The sequence below is a fragment of the Nicotiana tomentosiformis genome, chromosome 8, assembly GCF_000390325.3.
Source record: "Nicotiana tomentosiformis chromosome 8, ASM39032v3, whole genome shotgun sequence".
Lineage (NCBI taxonomy): Eukaryota > Viridiplantae > Streptophyta > Magnoliopsida > Solanales > Solanaceae > Nicotiana > Nicotiana tomentosiformis.
In genome coordinates, this window is record NC_090819.1 from 36,651,429 (window position 1) to 36,667,188 (window position 15,760).

At 35.0% G+C, this 15,760-nt stretch overlaps 1 long non-coding RNA gene across 1 annotated transcript; it reads left to right on the forward strand.

Annotated features, from left to right (window-relative positions):
- The first annotated feature begins 594 nt into the window (after positions 1–594).
- On the forward strand, positions 595–1,324 carry LOC117273520 (uncharacterized). Its single transcript, XR_004503521.2, has 3 exons — positions 595–727; positions 972–1,086; positions 1,176–1,324. It is a non-coding gene; the product is annotated as an uncharacterized lncRNA (long non-coding RNA).
- Positions 1,325–15,760: the final 14,436 nt, after the last annotated feature.

A 15,760-nucleotide genomic window follows, 5' to 3' on the forward strand; every position in this document is an offset into this window, starting at 1 on the left:
AACATATAAATTTGGTCCAAAAAATTAATCAATCAATCATTCGAAGCCGAAGCCGAAGCCGAGCCGAGCGAGCGACGACGACGACGGCGTGATGCTTGCTTTCTTCTTAACTCTTTAAGAGCTACAAGAAGAGCAATTATATATATACCCACCAAAAATCTTTTCCTCTTTCAATATGGGACAATGTCTCATTGTCAAGAGGGGGAAACTTAAAATTTTACTCAAAAATTTCATTTTCCCTCCATTTCCCATTTACCCTCATTTTAAGACTATTTCATCTTAAAAACAAAAAACCTCAACAGATACTGGAGAATTACGAAAGAGCGCTTATGGGGTTCTCACTTTCTGTGCAGTCAAATTCTGCACTTGATGGTACAAAAGATATGAACATGATGATTAGACTTCCGGACAAATTAGACATATTGCTTAAGGTGAGGTTAATTTATTTTGGTTAGTTAACTTAAAGAATCGTCAAGTTATCTTCTTATTATTAATTCTAATGACACCATTAGAATCATTAGAGAATTCTATATTAGTTTCTTCAGGTGTATGGTTAACATCATAAATGTGAAGTATCAGGCACTAATATCTAGTTATAGGAGTTTTCTGGGTAGTTGCGCATCTGATATGTCCCTAACTTACTACTTTTGAAAGCTGGGAATACGGTCAATTATACTTGAGCTTATGAAGGATGCAGCTAAATTCGATGATCCTGCTATCTTTCAAGGTAAGATTAAGGCTAGTTGTTTGGTTAACCTTTTCCCTGTAAATAACTCAGATCACTTCCTGGAATTTGTCACTCCTTAGCTGTATAAGTTTTGTGTTTCTTCTGTTCGTAACTTTGCATCCCCTGGATGTCTTAATGATATTTCACTTCATCAAAAAAGAAAAGAGTAAGGGAAAGAGTGGGGAAACAAAGAGGTTTTAGATTATGCTCTTCATATATTGAGGTAAAAAGTACTTCCCTGCAGTGAGTCCTTCATACGAAGAAGTGACCATGGATCTCCTAGCTGGCGGTCACAATGAAGGGCCAGCAGTTTTAGCAAAGGTTTTGTAGCCGGTTAACAATGAGAAAGTGTATCCATTGTAAGTTATTTCACCTACGAAGAGCTCATAACAATTCATCATTTTTTTACTTTTCATTTTCAACATCCCCTTTCACTCTTCTATTACAGATACTATGTGCTATGTGATACCAAGCTGGACTGTTTCATACTTACAGTGCATTGCAAACACGAAATGGCAGTAAGTCTAATTCACTGTGCTGTTTTGATGTTTTTTTGGCATATTTGTATTATCCCAGGATCTCAATGGACCCAAAAAAGAAGAAGATGGTATTAATACATCATTTTATCAGAGCGGCAGAGGCTAGCTAAGAAACTAGTAATATATTTCAGATATTTACATCTCAGTTTGCTGCTAAACTTCTGCAGTAGAACTATGCCTGAACAATAAATAAATGATGTTATAATATTAAACTACTGATGATTGACAGATCCAAAGAGGAGATGTAACCATACTGTTGGACCCTTATTACAACTTGGTTAATTTCGAATGGCAAGGAAAGGTAAGCACCCTCCACTTCCAATCAAGAGGTTGTGAGTTCGAGTCACCCCAAGAGCAAGTTGGGGAGTTCTTGGAGGGAGGGAGCCGAGGGTCTATCGGAAACAGCTTCTCTACCCCAGGGTAGGGGTAAGGTCTGCGTACACACTACCCTCCCCAGACCCCACTAGTGAGATTATACTGGGTTGTTGTTGTTGTTGTTGTTCTAAGGAAAGGTAAACTACTTCGTGTATTTAGCTTTCACAATAATTAGTCAACCAAACTTTTCCCTCTCCTAACTTATATGTAACTTTTTATCTTTTGCCACAGCTTTACCAGTTCAAGTCTGTGCGAGTGAATTTACCGGATCAAGTTCTTGTAAAAATGTATAATTTTATATTTTAACAATACCGACCGATTGCGGTCAGAAATAAATAATTTAATTTCCGATCGAATTCGGTCGGTAATTTAAAAATAATTAAAAAATATTTTTAACAATACCGACCGAATTCGGTCGGATTTAATAATTTTAGAAAAATGAATAATTAAATTACCGACCAAATTCGGTTGGTAATTTAAAAATAATTAAAAAAAAATATTTTTAACAATACGTCGGTCGGTAAAATTAATTTGTGTCAGATATTTGGTCAAACTGCGTTGACAGTTACCGACCGACTTCGGTCACTCCCTGTTTGCGACCATTATTTTATCGACCAATTGTAAACGGTCGGAAATCGGTCGATTTTTGTTGGATTCCGACCGATTTCGGTCGGTTTTTCTGGACGCTTTTTGGCAGTTTTTTAGTAGTGATAGCTATCACTTGTCCTTGGTACTTTTAGAGATTGCATTCTATTTATGTATATTCCAGACAGATATTGTAATTATTTTCATACCAGCTTTGTAAATCCAAATCTTAGCGGCTCATGACTTATACTATCAATGCTTGGATTATTGTGTAGAAGTTCAGTTATTTCACTTAATGAGTTCTTATTTATCTTTATTAGAATTGTGTAATTATTGTTTGACTTACCTAGCGGGTTGGGTTAGGTGCCATCATGACTAGTGGAATTCGGGTTAAACTCTTTGAGGTATCATTGTTTGAAAGATGCGGGAAGGTGGTTTCTTGGCTAAGTCCCCATTATTATTTGTCAAAATGAATAATGATGGAAGTAGTGTCAATGGGATGTGTGGTGGAGGAGGAGTGGTTCGAGACAACCATGGTAAAGTGCTGATGGCTTACTCAATGCCTTTGGGTCACGGAACCAGCAACTGGGCTGAAGCTGTTGCTTTCTTGTTTGGCTTGAAGTGGTGCATTGAACAGGGTCATGTGTTAATTATTGGCAAGACTGACTCTTTATTGCTTCATAGATGCATTATGGGTGAGTGGAGAATTGAGGGCAATGTGAAGGAGATAAGGAAGTTAATGGAAGGTAGAAGCATTTTTACTAAGCACTGCTTTAGAGAGGCCAATCAAGCAACAGATAAAATGGCTTCTTTATGTCATCAACAAGAAGTAACTCATATTTATACATGTTTTTAGACAATGCCAAGACAAGTTAAAGGTTTACTAAATTTAGATAGGTGGCAATTACCATCTTTCTAAGTCGAAAAGAAAAGGTCTAGTGCTCTTGTCTATGAGTCACCTTGACCACATCAACTTTATTATCACTGGGTAATGCACCCCCTTTTGTTGTTTTATAATCAGTTCTTGATCAAACATATGAGATGGTAATAGAAGGTCAGGCTATCCCCTTCTTCTACAAAGTGTATTCTGTTTTGAAGTGGTAATAAAATCCTGACTTGGAATTAAAAAAAAGAGTAATTGGTTAATAATGACAGTATTTTATAAATTGATTAATATTGGTAGAAATTTTCATCTGAAAGGTTGAAGTAGTTTTTTCATTTTAATTTCTAGGACTCAAATTCGAAATATCTAATTAAGGGCGAAAAGATATATCCTACTCATTCCACGACAACCCTTGGTGGTATTTCTTTAGCTATATATTAGCCAAATAAACCTCTTAGCTACTTAAACTTACACCACTTTTTTTTTCCGGTAAACAAACTTTCACCTTTTTCATTTGAACACTTCAACTTATCCATTTGCACAATAATAAATCCCTCCACTAGAACATGTATCTTAATTGCCAGACATAAATTACATGTCAGATACAAAAACCATTTATTACTTGACATTTGTTATCTATGGGTCCCAAGTGTTTTCAAAATTAATTTACTAAAATTTTAATTTGGTACTAAAATCATAAATAATTAAAAAGGACGACAAAATGTAAAAATAAAAGAAAAAAACGCATCCCCTTTCCTGTCTCTCCGTTAAGGGTGGAAATTGGGTCGGGTCGGGCTCAGGATCGGCCTCGGTTCGCGGGCTAAGTGGGCTAAACGGGCTGGGACTGTTAGGCCCGCTAGAGGTGGGCTCGTTCCGGTCTCGTAGGCCGGTTCTTAGTTAGGAACCATTATGATCGGTCCCGTTTGGCCCGCCAAGAGACCGGGACCGGATCGGTCCCTTGGCGGGCCAAACGGGCCGGACCCGGGATTGGCCTGGCCCCCTGGGTTAAGTGGGCTAAACGGCTAAACAGGCTGGGACCGTTAGGACTGCTAGAGGTGGGCTCCTGCCGGTCTCGTGGGCCGGTTCTTAGCTAGGAACCGTTAGGACCGGGCCCGTTTGGCCCGCCATGGGACCGGAACTAGACCGGTCCCTTGGCGGGCCCAACGAATATTTTTTTAAAAAAAGAAGCCGTTTGGCTTGTGAAAAAAAGAGTTGTTGGGGGTTTAAAAAATAGCCGTTGGCTATTTAAAAAATAGCCATTCAATCCTCCCCTCCCCCTCCCAACTTAATTTTAACCCCAAACTTTTTATTATTATATTTTCTCTATTTTCTACTATAAATACCGCCCATTCTTTCATTTTCTTACAAAATCAATATCAATCTATTAAAATCTCTCTCTAATTTTCTTTTATACTTTCTACAATTGTTTACTTTATAAAAAAAAATAGTAAAAAAATTTTAAGGTTGCTACTATTACTTACTTTATTCCAAAAAATATTGAGGTTGTTACAATTTGTGAAAAAATTGTGAAGTTTGTGAATTGAAGTCTTCAAGTCTTCAACGATAATCAAATTTCAACAAGTTGTTTGTCAATTCGGTAAACTCGTTCCAACTATTAAGTCTTAATATTATAGTTTTGTTTGTTTTATTTATTTTCTATTACTTGATTAATTAAGATGTCTTTCTTAAGAAATATTTTTGATAAAAATAAGAATAAGGGAATATCCAAGACTGGCGAATCTAGTGGTACTGTTGTTCCTCCTCCCCTGCCCCGGCTCCCCGAACCAAACCCCATACCTACACCTGATATTCTTGATACCGATAATAGTTTATTATAATTTTACGACACTGAATTTTACCATAATATTGCACCCGATGAACATTTAGACCATGAATTAATGAATGCTCTCTATTCTAATAATTATAATACTATTGATGAAAATGATGATGAGGAAATTGATCTTGATGAAACTCAACCGGACGGTGATACACCATTAGTCCTGCTCCTGATATTGACCTAAGTAGTGATAACCCTGCTAATCTAAATGATGACCCATCTGGTACTCTCGTTACTGCCCCTACTTTTTCTAGAGAACCTATCAAACGGCAGGAAACATCTCCTGTTTGGCTATTTTTTACTCAATTAGTTCCAAAAATAAGGCTAAGTATAAAACTTGTGGTATGAAGGTAGCTTTTAAATATACTGGATCATGGTTGAGGACGGGATCTTTGGCTAGACACATAAAAAAATACCCTAAAGATAACGTCAGATATCAACGTCTGAAAGCTCTGGCCGAGGGAAAAAGTGTACCTAGTCCTAGTCAGGCTGACCCTAGTACCAGTTCAAATTAATTTCAACCGGAAATTAACACAGTTACCGATGATATTTTATATTATGATCCAAAAAACGATCGGGAAGAATTGGCAAAAATGGTAACTTTTATGTGCTTACCCTATAGTTTTTCTTCTGACCCTGCATTTGTGCATTATATTAAAATTTTTTTTAATCCTACTTATAAAGGTTTTCCTCCCACAACTGTAAAGAGCTATATTTATAAATATAAGCATGAATATAAATAATATTTGAGCTATTTATTTACTCATATAAATTGTCGTGTTGCTATTACAACTGATATTGATAGAAGTAACACGGCATTGCTTTGAATATTCTTTTATAATATTTTTGTCTTTAAATTTGAGTTAAAAAATTATTTCACAATTCTATAATAGATTTACTAGGCATTGCCTTAGATATTCTTTTAACATCTTTTTGTCTCTAATTTCTATTTAATTATTAAAACAATTACTGCTTAGCCGTTGGGCCATTCTCCCATGAATTCGGTTCACCCAAACTCCCAGAAAATCCAACTTATTTTCTTTATTTTCACTTTTCTCCTTTATTACGCTCCCTTCTCTCCCTATCTGTTCTTTTTGATTTTTTTGTTCTCTCGCTTCTAATTCCTGTCCCGCCCAACTTCCAGAGAAAAATGGACTTGGCAAAAATCTGTCTACAGATGCCTTATATGGACAGAATTTAAGTTTTCTTAGTGCTAAAAATAGATAAAGTTTTTTACTCTTTTGAAATTACATATAGAATTGTTGATGATGACGATTGATTCTATAAACACATTGTTTGTTTTAAAGTATGGTGAAGTTAAGTGGTGGCTGATGGTATTTGGCAGTAGATCTAATAACGATTAGGTCGGGAATCCAAATTAGAGTACGAGTTTGAAAAGTAAAAATGTTTAAGCAATAACAATAAGGAATTGAACAACTAGAACTAAGGGAAAGAAAATAAAGGATATGGGAAAATTCAAGGAAAGAATTTCAAGAACTTCCAAAAACGCAAGTTCTATAGCCTTAACAAGATCAAAGCAACAACATCTTAATTTATTGAAGAAATCAAACGCCTTTACTTAAAACCAAATTAAAACAATAGATTCGGATCTTGACCGCCTTACGAGTAAGTTGAGACAATAATTAATAACTAGTATTAATCGCCTTCTAAGAATACTACAAAGGAATCAAAGATATCACAATAGAGAAGTAATCTTACTACCTTGAACTATGAACTAGTAAAGATTGAAAGATAAATCTCAAAGCACAAGTAACAAAAGTTCAAAAGAACTCTCAAAGTATGATATACTTAATCAATAATGAAGTGTCTCAATGAATGAGAAGAACTCCTTGTTTATAGGAGTAATAAGGCGTAAAAAGTCCTTAAAATTAGGTAGGGTGGCTGCTAAGGGATCAAAAATTCATTACAATTAGGTAGGGTGGTTGCTAAGGAGTAAGAAAAGTCATTAAAATTAGGTGGGGGGGAGGCAAATCCCTTTGGGGGCAGATTTGGACCTTAAAACTACTAGTTTGGGCCATTGATTTGAACTCTAATTAGGCTCCTTTTGAAATACCCCCTTTTGAACCTCTTTTAAGCTCATTTTGACTTCAAGGGCTGATTTAGTGATTCAATCTTCCTCCTCTTGAACTTCAATATGGACCACCAAATAATTGTAAAACTTGGACAATTCATCTCCTTTGGGCTTGAGCTCTTCCTCTACAATTAAAAGCTTATTTATTTGTCATTGAAGTCCAGCAACCTTAGTCTGCAACTCTTTAGCTTGAGATCTCGTAAATGACTTTCTTGGAGCTTCCAAAACTCTGTGTGTCCTTGATGCTATCACCTAACCAATTCACATCCTTTATCCTTGAGCTCTTTCTCCCAATTAACAACTTCTTTATTTGCACTTGAAGTCTAATGGCCTTGTTTTGCAACTCTTTAGCTTGACATCTTGATAAAGGCCATCTTTGAGATTCCAAAGCTCCATCCTTATCCTTGAATAGATTTGAGCTTCCTATGATGCTATCATTCTCCTCTTCTTGAAGAAAATTCGTCCTCGAATTTCGACCTTGCAAGAAAAAGAAAACATGCACTAGTAAATTGCATCCACTAATATGAAAAAATAGTACGAATAAAATAAGATAGTGACCATGTATCTATTTAACCCAATTAATCCTAATAGGTATAAATACTCCCTTATAAAGCATATGGACATCATCATCTCAATAAAATTTATGCTTACCTCGATCAATACAATAAAAACCTCTCTTAGATGCGCCATGCAATAGAACTTGCATTTCGATCTTGTCGGTAAGGTAGTCCATAGATATACATGACAAAGAAATTATAAAAGATTGACCACACATCCATTTAATATAAGTATCTCTATCACATATATCAAATAAGATACTTTCATGATATAGCCAACTATCTATAATTACAAATCTCATGGATTCCTCTACATGAAAGAGTATTTGATCACAAGTATTACAACAATCATACATATCCTCTTTACTAGTAACAAACACTTTTACAAGCTCACAATGAACATGACTTGAAGAATGACTCCCCATCATACAACAAAATCACATTCTAGCAATTATCACATGAAAACTCATTAGCCACTTGAATAAGAGAAGAAGAAATATTTAACTCATTCGCAAGCCTCTTCTCATAAATTTCATGTTCTTTCCATCAAGTTGGAATACATAATCATCTATGTCATACACAATTTCAAAAGGAAGCAAATTACTATTGCACTTTAACTTAGATATTACAGTTAATGACTTGATGTGCATCAAAATATCATTATCCACAAAAATTATAAAGTCACCAACATAAGAAATAAGAGTATAATTCATTACTTCCAAAAATACCTTAGGTATTCTAGAAAGGATAAGAATGCAAATAAACCAATTATACATACCATACTTGGACTTAATTACCAATGGAACATCATCACCTTATATTCTTTTATTCAATGGTTCCAACTTAGCAATGCTTTTAGGCAACTCCATGTCATAAACTTGTAAATAAGGATCAAAATAGTCAAAAGATTCAATAACAAAGAATTTAACCAAGCTTTTATCTTCCACCATCCAACAAGAATTTATTTGGCCAAATTCATGTTGTAATCCAATTGGATCATTTGACACCATCTCTTGTGCCTTACCTCCCATTTCAAAAGGTCTTTCAACATTTGGCTGCACAAAATCACAAGAACTAATACAAGAAAGAGTTAATGGGTTAGGAAGTAAAGAAAACTTTTTCTTGCTTACACTCTCTTTGGCTTTTATCTCAAGACTAACTTTCTCCTCACCCTTAGCCTCTTTTCTCTCACTAAAGTTTTTTTTTTCTTCACTCAAACCCTCTTGCTTTTCTCTCTCTACCCCACAGACTTTTGTTATCTCATTACCTTCTCTCTTTTCTTTTTTCTCAAGATCACTCTTTACCTCACTTGATATCCCACTCTTTTCACTCAAGACAACCTCTCCTTTTTCCTCTCTTGGAATGTCAACATGCACTCCCTTACTCCTCTCATTCTTTTCTCCATCATATTTTTTCATATTCTCTTTAACATTCTTTTCATCTTCACAAATTTGTGAGGGATTCAAAGGCCCAAGAAGGAGTTTCTTTGCATTAACCTCAAAAGAGTATCTATTTTTTTTCATACTATATGAAGCACTTCTATAGACATACCATGGCCTTCCCAACAAGATATGAAAACTATTCATGGGAATGACATCACACCAAATCACATCCTCATACCTTCCAATAGAGAATTTCAATAACACTCTTTTATCTACCTTTATTCCTTTCAACATGTAGGGTTCAATATGTTCAACACAAGATAGGTTTAATTTCTCAACCATATAAGTGCTAATTAAGTTATAGCCAAATGCTTTGTCAATTCTAAGGGTATAAATTGAAGACATCACTTTAGCTCTTGTTTGAAAAATAACTTTACCATTGTCTTCCTTCCATTCAGTATACTGTAAGTTCGGCTTTTCAAGTTGTTGAGTCATAGTTCTCCTCTTTCTACTGTAACTACTTGTTTGAGACATTTTGACATAGATTAAAGGAAATATGTATCTCTAAAATTTGGCTTTTTTCCTATAATGCTCTTACCTCTCTTTGCCTTTTTTTCTCTCTCGAAATAACCTTTGAATAAAATACTTTGTAGATTTATAGTTAAACCCAACTCGTATGAAGTTCATAGTAGTAAAATTCAGATTTTTCGGGGAACTAATGAAAGAAGAACCAAATTCAAGAACTACTAGGCTTGGTTGAAAAATTATCAAGAAACAAATCTTGATAGAACCGCTCTGATACCACTTGATAACGACTAGGTCAGGAATCCAAACTAGAGTAAGAGTTTGAAAAGTAAATGCGGAAACAATAACAATAAGGAATTGAACAACTAGCACTAAGGGGCAAAAAATAAAGGATATAGAAAATTTCAAGGAAAGAATTCCAAGAACTTTCAAGAACGCAGGTTCTATAGCCTTAACAAGATCAAAGCAACAACATCTTAATTTATTGAAGAAATCAAACGCCTTTACTTAAAAGAAAATCAAAATAATAGATTCGGATCTTGACCGCTTTACGAGTAACTTGAGACAATAATTAATAACTAGTATTAATCACCTTCTAAGAATACCACAAAGGAATCAAAGATATCACAATAGAGAAGTAGTCTTACTACCTTGAAATATGAACTAATAAAGGTTGAAAGATAAATCTCAAAGCACAAGTAACAAAAGTTCAAAATAACTCTCAAAGTATGATATACTTAATCAATAATGAAGTATCTCAATGAATGAGAAGAACTCCTTGTTTATAGGAGTACTAAGGCGTAAAAAGTCCTTAAAATTACGTAGGGTGGCTGCTAAGGGATCAAAAATTCATTACAATTAGGTAGGGTGGTTGCTAAGGAGTAAGAAAATCATTAAAATTAGGCGGGGGCGGCCAAATCCCTTTGGGGCAGATTTGCAACTTAAAACTACTAGTTTGGGCCATTGGTTTGGACTCCAATTGGGCTCCTTTTGAAACACCCCCTTTTGGACCTCTTTTAAGCTCATTTTGAGCCCTTTTGGTAGACTTTAAGTGCTGATTTAGTGACCCAATCTTCCTCCTCTTTGACTTCAATATGGACCACCAAATAATTGTAAAACTTGGACAATTCATCTCCTTTGGACTTGAGCTCTTCCTCTACAATTAAAAGCTTTTTTATTTGTCATTGAAGTCCAACAACCTTAGTGTGCAACTCTTCAGCTTGAGATCTCGTAAATAGCTTTCTTGGAGCTTCCAAAACTCTATGTGTCCTTGATGCTATCACCTAGCCAATTCACATCCTTTATTCTTGAGCTCTTCCTCCTAATTAACAACTTTTTTATTTGCCCTTGAAGTCTAATGGCCTTGTTTTGCAACTCTTTAGCTTGACATCTTGTTAAAGACCATCTTTGAGATTCCAAAGCTTCAGCTTTGTCCTTGAATAGATTTGAGCTTCCTACGATGCTATCAAGATCAACTGGTGGAACCACCACCATCTTTTAATATCTCTCTTTTGGCCAGATCTATTTTCGTGAATAGAGGATATGATTTTCTTTGGCTGGAAAAAATGAGCTATAGTTGGTTACCAAGATAGAAGTTAGGAATGGGTGGCGTTGGAAAGTGTGGAGATTCAGATTCAAGTATTTTTAAATTAAAATAATTTGCTCGACGCGCTTTTTTTACATGATTAACATGCACGTCGCCCACATCAGCTGGTTCTTTACCATATAAGCACGATCAACAGTCAAAGGGTGTATTGTTGTGCAAATGAATGAGTTGAGGTGTTCAAATAGGAAAGATGAAAGCTTGTTTACTAGGATGAAAAATCAGTACAAGTTTGTGGTGACAACGTCGCTTTGTCTTTATATTAAGGGGAAAACTACCCAAACTATCCGTCCGTAAACATTTTTAACCCAACTAGCCCAAAATAAGGTATCTACTGAAAAGACCCAAATATCATTTTAATCCTAAAAGTTTTCAATTAATGGCAGTTTCTCTTCACTCACCTTTTTTACTCTAGGATGCTCTTTACTGGTAGATTACAACTTGTAGTTCATTTAAATATGCTCATCGATGAAGAGAGATTTATTAAAATATGCCTAATAAAATTTCAGTCTGCAAGCTAATGACAATCCAAGTACAAAAAAGTTAGAAAAGAGATAAATGAAAATTATAAATGCAAGTATTTTGATACAGTAACTTAGTAAAATAATTTGAAAAGTGAAGAAGATGAGCTAAAACTCTATTAAAAACTATTGAAGCTCGCTTAAGCTTGAGTTTGAAAATTTGGATTTTCGAAATTGAAATTTATTACAAGTGGATGTTGTTTGAATAGATTGGGTAAATCTCAAGGAGTTTGAAACTTAATTTTATGATGAATTGGTGGAGATTTGAGGTGGTTTGAATTCAATCTTGATCTGAATTGGAAGTAAAAGATGAACATAGATGAAGATGAGATGTGTATCACATTATGTATCGTCCGTATATCACTTGTATATTACTTATGTATCATGTGTATACCCTATATTTCTCTTGTATATCCATATATACATGTGTCTGATATATATGTTTGATACATGTTTGATACATGTGCCATAAAGGAACTTTTTAAACTCGAATTTAATTATAAATTTTGATACCAAACAAGTCCAAATCACCTCTATTCTTCCTCAATTTTTATATATTTCCTTATCTACATGTTCTCAACGAATTTCAACCATATCCATTAAAAAAATTCTTTTGTGCCTTGTTTTCTTTTTTTGAAAGAATTATGCCCCTTATCACTTGGCCCAACAGCCCAACCGAAAATGGCCCAGGTTTGAAGTCCCTTATTCGGTTTGGACCAGGTTGTACATAATCTAAAAGAATCTTTTTAGCCTTTAGCCCATTATTAAAGAAACAATTTTAGTTTTATTTTTAATTTTTTTTTTCTTCATTCCCAGCACACTCACATTTCTCTCCACTCACCTCTCTTTACTTTCTCTTTCCTTTCTCTTCTATAACTCATAGAGATCAGAATATATATAGATCTTAAACTTTATTTAAAGCATTTTCTACTAAATTGTTAAATCTTTCAAAATATTTGTATCTCGATCGATGGGTGTCCAGATTTAAAATTGATGTTTATTGCGGCCAGATTCGAAACTCCATCGAAGGAGCTTTGAAGCTCGAAGTTCAACTCAGATCCAAAAAATGTTTCTTTAAAGCGATTGAGTTAAATTTAATATTGTTGTGAGAGCTTGTAGTAACTTGAATCTAGAGTGCTGGGTTTGATTAACGTTGGTTTGGAAATCATACCATTTGAAAAAGGAAGCTGAATATTGTCACGACTCCAAAATCTCACCTTAGGAATCGTGATGGCATCTAGTTCCTAGGACTAGGTAAGCATAACACATGCTGAGATTTAACAGAAATAACAACTTAATTAGTAAGTATACAACTGATAAATGACATAATAAAGCTGAAACTAAACAATATTCATGCATCCCCAAAATCGGTAATACGGAGTCATAAGCTCTACAGAAATACACTAGAAATCTCTAAATACAATACTGTTCTAGAATTCAAATGGTAGTATCAATGAAAGGCAGTAGAAGGTGACTTCGAGGCCTATGAACGGGATGACAGGTATACCTTGAAGTCTCCTCAGCAACTCAAAGAATCTAGCTAATGTCCGACACACTCCGAGGTACATGGATCTGCACAAAAATATGTGAAAGAGTAATATGAGTATACCTCAATGGTACCCAGTAAGTGTCAAGGCTAGCCTTAGTAGAGTAGTGATGCGGTACAAGTCAAGACACTCACTAGACATGAAAATCTGTGCAGAATATAAGTATAAAGCCAACAACAGAAATAAAATCAAAAGATGGCAACAAAGAGTAAATATGTGATAAAACAGTAAAATAATCAAAATACAGTTAGAATACAAGTGAAATAAATTAAGGAAAACAATAACAGTTTAAATCATCAAGCTGTTCCAACAAAACATTTACAATAAGAACCACTCCGAGGTACCATACCTCATAATCACAAATCACATGTTACAAATCACAAATTTTCCTTATAACGCTACGTGAGCCGTACATTTAAAAAAAATATTTTCCTTAAACAGCTTCATGCGTATAAGCCCCCTTATCTCGCCGCATGTCCTTCAAATGAAGTAATTTCCCTTACTAGCAACACGCGCATAAAACTCCCTTATCTCGCCGCATGCGCATCAATATCACCACCCGTATGCTGCCACATGCGCATCTTGTCACAACACAATAATCAACTTGCCCGACACGTGCCCATATGCCACAATATTTCCAAAAAAATAATACCAATATCACAATAAAATATAGCCCACGACTCAACAAAAATATGTATAAGAATTTCAACAACACACAATAAAATGGAAAATAACTCAACAATGAAAGATATTCCAAATAACGACAATGTCACGACCCCAAAACCCTAACCAATAGTGATGGCGCCTAACACACTTGTTAGGCAAGTCGGACATAACAATAATGAACCATAATAGCAGAAATGACAGAAATAACATAAGTTTGAATCCTTAATATAGCATAGTAATGCCAATACATGATAAATCCTCTAGAACTAGTAAATACTGAGTTATGAGCTCTAAAATGAAAATACAAGTGTGTAAAATCAAATACAATACTGTCTGAAATAAAGACAACAGTAAATAAAAAAAGAGATGCCAAGACTACGGTCAAGAATGTACGATGATCAACTCCGATATAAGCCGCAACTACCGATGATTGGGTCCGACACCTGGATCTGCACAATTAGGTGCAAAGTATAACATGAGTACAACCGACCTCATGTACTCAACAAGTATCATAACTAACCTTGGCGAGGTAAAAGCATCAAGGATTACTACTGATACTCGCTAAAACCGGTACAATTCATAAATTTAACAGGTACAGAACGATAACACGATTAAGTCATAAAGCAGAGAAAGAAAAATCTCGATGTGCACAGTTCATCAAGTACTCTGCTCAATCAATAATCTATCATATAAAGATGATATGCAAGTAAGTCAGGTAAATAACCAAGAAAATTGCAAGTAAAGATGAAATGCAATAACCAAACAACACTGGCCAGATTTTCCTTAGAATTTCCATAACATCACTAAAACACTGATCAATTTTCCTCAATGCGCGTGTACCATCAAGAGAGAACACACGAGATTATTATATTTTATTGCATTCAATTATAATTAATTAAGTTTAATTAAGTTAATTCTTAAAGGGGTTAAAAGCTCAAGAAGGCTACAATTATAATTAATCAACTAAACTCAATGTGGCTATGTGTTAAAATCCATTTAAGCTATTTTGGCCCAAATATATGAGTCCAAACGCCCCTGACCTAGTCCAGACCCACCCTTCCTATTCCATGTTGGCGATCTGTTCCCTCTCATTTGAGCCAATGACATCTTTCCACATCCCCATCTTCCACACTTATAGAGAAAGCACAAAGAGATCTGAATCGTTGATCTAACTAATCAACGGTCCGCAATTAATTTATGTTTTCTCCTTTCTTTTAATTATCGCCTAAACCTCATCTCTACCGTTGGATTACAAATATCCAACGACCGTCTTTTTTTTCATAATAAAACTTTTATTAATTCTTATACTCTGAAATATCGGGATCGTTGATCAAACGTTCCAACGACCCAGATTCTATCACTCACTTTAAACCTACCAAACACCCCTAAACCCTATCATTCTCTCACCACCCAGCCACCCTCATTTCCCTTTCCTCTCTCCTTTCTCTCATCCATCAGCCCATAGATCTTCAAAGGCCTGACACAAATTTATGCAAGGTCACAAGATTCAACTTCAAATCATTCAATATGCGAATCCAACCGGTATATTTCCATTATCATCAGCGAATCCAGTCGGATCCTTGTTCCTAGGTAAATCCATGTTGCTTTTCCCCTATGTTCTTCACTGATTTCACCTTTATTGCTATCATCATCCGACTATCGTCTCTTTTCACAACCTATTTGAATTAATTGGAACCCTAAGTGGCTTTAATTCCACTATAAAAGGGGCATTCAATCTCTTCACTTACCACACATAAAATTCTATCCAAAACACAAAAGAGTTAAAATTTAAAGTTTTCTCACTAAATGCCCTCTCTAATTTTTTTTATTTTCTTTCTCTTCTTTGGTGTGGGTTCAACTGCTATAGTTTGAGTTCAACTGCTATATTGGCCTTAAGTTCGGATCACTGAAACGGCTGTTG